General features: G+C 42.2%; 1 long non-coding RNA gene across 1 annotated transcript in view; it reads right to left on the minus strand.

Moving 5' to 3' along the window:
• Positions 1 to 1,557: 1,557 nt before the first annotated feature.
• The window catches only part of LOC141572798 (uncharacterized), a 12,868-nt gene continuing 10,082 nt past the window's right edge, over positions 1,558 to 4,343 (minus strand). The window contains exon 3 of the long non-coding RNA XR_012498293.1: positions 1,558 to 1,826. This is a non-coding gene — a long non-coding RNA (uncharacterized LOC141572798). The remainder of the gene's footprint in view (positions 1,827 to 4,343) is intronic.

A 4,343-nucleotide genomic window follows, 5' to 3' on the forward strand; every position in this document is an offset into this window, starting at 1 on the left:
CATGTAGCAGTTCTTTCGAGGCTCCTGAAGACCCCCTTCCTCTCCTCCTGTTTTATACCTTTCTGATTAGATTTGTCTCCAGCTCCATCTCTTCTACTCCTAGACTCTCCTTCCACCTCAGCTCCACCAAGGGTGAGCAGCACATGAACACCTTTTTGTTGTTGGGTGTTTGCATTGGATAGACAACCCTCTCAGGTGGGATAATAGCAAGATGGCTCAAACCCAGCTCTCTGCAATGCACTGTGCTGTCCTATGGGAAACTCAAGTTCATTGCCAGGCCCAGCGGTGGGCATGGAGCTGCTCCAAGTGGTGGGTCATCTCTGCACCCTCCATCCACATCTCTCTATTTCTCCTTGATGCAGAGGTTGATGAGCTGTCTTCTGTGAATATCCAACTGGGGGTGGGGGAGGAGATGCCAGCCTCTTTTTCATGTGGGAAGCCCCAATCTCTATACTCAATTCTCTTGGTGTCCCCTTATTACTTGGTTAGGGTAAGAAGCTGCCGCCTCCGACTCATCCAGGAAACTGTAGTAGTAGACACAGCTGATACTTTCTTACATTTCCATTCTATTCCCAGTCTTTTCTTATAGAGGACAATGTCACCTCAACAGGGTGACACCATCTCCTAGGGGCAATTTGGAAATATTTGGAGCTGTTACTTGTTGTCACAGTGAATGGGAGATGGCATTGACACTTAATGGGTGAGGCCAGGAACATAACTACCATGTAAATCAAGGGAAAATTATACAGCACTTGTTTTTCTAGGAATTTTACCAAGAACTGTTAGGACAATGACATCACTGATGACGAGGCCAGTTGTACTGTTTAAGTTGCCAATAGATTGATCTTCATTTCATGGACAATAAGTCTATATATACAAACGAATTTACTTATTTACTCTTTGTGTCAGTATTTTAAATATAAAGACAAAGTGTCAATGATACTCAAAACTGTACATTGTCTTACATTTTTAAAAAATCCAAACTTATTGTCATGCAGGGCGGCCTACGGGGTCTCTGCTCCCGCTCCCCACATAAGAACGCAGGATATGGTCAAAAAGGAACACCCACGGAGCCATAGGTAGGGGAATCATACCACTATATTCTCGCTGGCGGCTGGGTTGGAGAAATAGGAAGCAGGAGCCACACTGTTCGCAACCCTCACTGCACCACTTGTAGGCTCAGCCACCATCTTCTTGCTAGCCCCTCATTTTCTGCTAGCGTAGCCACAGCAGTTATATTGTGGCCAATGGCTCACTGGTTACAGCTGACGGCCAACTAGCCACAGCTGATGGCCATCCAATCACAGTTGATGGCCATTTACTACCTGAGCCAGCACCTTTCTATGTGAGGCCGAGAGCCTGGAAACTGCTCTCTGGGGCTCTGTCCCCACACTTATGCATTAAAAGTTGACCTAAACAATCAATGACTTCATTATTTCTAGTGTTGGGGTGCCCCAGAAAATACCTATTAAAACACGTATTATTTTATAAATTACCTCCCCTTTATTTATATTATTTCTATCAAGTTAGGGCATTCTATTGTTTTTTTGGGGAAATTATATGTATATGCAAGTTATATTATCTATCAATTACATTTTATGATGGCAAATTGGCATTGAACAATATTTATTATTAAAAGGAGGCATGCAGTGTGATGGAGCTGATAGTCTTCCATATAGACTGAGGATGTGGTATGGAACAGGTGGTAATGTGGCTTCAGCAGGCCTACTTTTACCATCTCTTCCCTGTGGTAAGGGTTTGGCCCCAACTCTTATAGTGCATGGATGTTCTCCTTGTTTTTCAGTCATAGACGTTAGACAACAAATCTAGGGCAAGAAGAAAAACACTACTCAGTATCTTATTAAAGGTATAAATTAATAATATTTACTATTAGTTATTATCAATTTCTGGGTAGTGAGAATGTGGGATCAGGAGATGCTCTGTATCTTCCTTCTTACAAATTTTAGCTCTGTTTCTGTTTTATTTCAATATTTCATTATGTAATATATTGATCACTAGGCCTAACATTATTTACTTTGGTCCAGGTACATTTAGTGCAATTCAATTCAAATCAATTCACTTCACTTTGTTTCACTTCAACTCAACTCATTCAATGCAGTTCCAGTTCAGGTGGAATCAACTCAATTCAAATTCTGAGAATTCTCAGAATTTCTGAGGCAGGGCCTCCATTTTCTCATCTGTAAAATTATGCGGTTGAGCTAAATAGATCAGAAATGATATAATTGCATGAGTGTGCTGTTTCTCTTTATCCTGGTGTCCATACAGGCATGGCTAATCAATCACAACACTTTATCTTGCCGAGTCTTAACCCACCTTAAGACTATTTTTCAAAACAACACTTCAGAGTAGTCATGATCAATTGACGAGAGTTGTCCCAGAAGAAGTAGCTCAAAGGGCACTGGACAGAGTCAGATAGACCTTGGCCCAAGTCTTGGCTGTTAGTAACCAGGTATGTAACTTGGAGCAAATCACTTAATCTCATTGTGTCTTAGTCTCTTTTTCCATTAAACTGGGAACAATAACCCTAACTCACAGAGTTCTAGCAACGATCATCCAAGATAACAGATATCAGCCTTTGCAACTGGTATAGGGCTGGACAAATCTAAATAGTTCTTACTACAATGATCTCCACAACATTCTGAGATTTACTAAACAGGCCCCGGGGAGAGGAAGCAGGCTCCTCATCTGGGATATTTGTTGCCACTGAGGCTCAACCACTTTTCTTTCTGTAGCTGGACTCTTAGGTGGCGAGCCTGCCCATGAGACAGACATTTATTTGAAAACAGACTGTAAGGTCAGCAGACCTGAGTCTGAATCCTAGAGCTCTTCCTTCCTAGCTGTGTGAACAAATTGCTTTAACCCATCAGGCTCAGTTTTTCCATTTGTAAAATAGTGAATAATTGTATCTGTAGTAAACAGTTACTGTGAAATTTAAATGAGCTTTTAAACATTTATCCCAGGGCGTGGCATATGATGAGTGCTCAGTAAATGGTAATAAGCAGGTTAGGTTGAGGGAAGTATCATTACAGTTTAGAATTTGTCCTAGGTGGAAAGTTTCACACCTTATACAGCCCTTCTGAAAGACTTAAAAACCTTTTCTAATCAATTTCATGAGCCATGAATTTAAGGAATAGTATTCCCTGCCTTTCTGGCTTGGACTCTTGTAAACACACACACACACACACACACACACACACACACACACACACACACGGGAAATACAGAAAAATGGAGTTGTACCCTTAACATTTTGCATTATAGCCTGTCTCCCTTGCCTCTCACTGTAGCTGTCTTCGGCAGCCGAAATTGGTGCTGTCCATTTTGAAGATTTTCTGCAGGTTCTAGAAGGAGTCAGTAAAAATGAATTCCCTGAAATGCCACAGAGGAATGCTTGATTTAGGAAAGCTCTTTCATTGAAAAAGTTATTCCCCCATAGGTGGGTTGGAAGCTTTTTAGCTAGCCTTTTGCTCAAGGAGCACCTTAGAAAAATACTTCTCAGATGGGTTGAATCTCAGGCAAATAAAAATAACCTTTATCCTTCACTCTAAGCAAGAAGCAATTGCAGTGTTCTAGAAGGTTCCTGGCTTTAGCCACAGAAAGACATGTGCGGAACTCTTAACATTCCAGAACTCTTATGTGGCAATTTCTTTGAACATTCTTTTAAAAGAAGGTGTTTTTTTTTAAAAAAAAAAACTTTCAATAGTTTCATTGTTGTACCTGAGCTTTCCTTATCCAGTGATTTACTCTAATTATCTAAATTATTCTAAGGAAGATGTTTTCCCCTCCAGTAAGGGCACAGCAAAGTGATCATAACAGAGGCATGAATGGAAATTGTTGTGGGATAGAAAATTGACTGAATTGTAACAAGTGGCAGCTGCCAGTAGAGAGCTTCTGCCCCCTTTTATAAACTGGGGCCTGGCTACACCACTCTTCCCCACCCCCCACCTTGATCTTAAGTGTCTGGACATAAGGTGGGCTAGCGTTTGTGACAGTCCTGAGTTTCCTGTCCACTGTGCAGCGTGCAAGCATTGCCTGGCTACCATGATCTCACTGGTGACCAAATCCTGTTACCGTATTTGGGCATCCTTAATGCTCATTCCATCAATAGAAAAAGCATCGCAGCAGCAGCAGCAGCAGCAGCAGCAGCAGCAGCAGCAGCAGCAGCAGCAGCAGCAGCAGCAGCCGCCACCGCCACCCACAGCTAGAGGAAAAGGCAGGAATAAGGAAGGGAAGGAGACAGAGAAAGGAGGAGAGAAGGGCAGACAGCCAATGACTGAGAGAAATATGCTGAGCCCCACGGAGAGACAACAGAGACAAGACTT

The sequence above is a fragment of the Rhinolophus sinicus genome, linkage group LG07, assembly GCF_036562045.2.
Source record: "Rhinolophus sinicus isolate RSC01 linkage group LG07, ASM3656204v1, whole genome shotgun sequence".
Classification (NCBI taxonomy): Eukaryota; Metazoa; Chordata; class Mammalia; order Chiroptera; family Rhinolophidae; genus Rhinolophus; species Rhinolophus sinicus.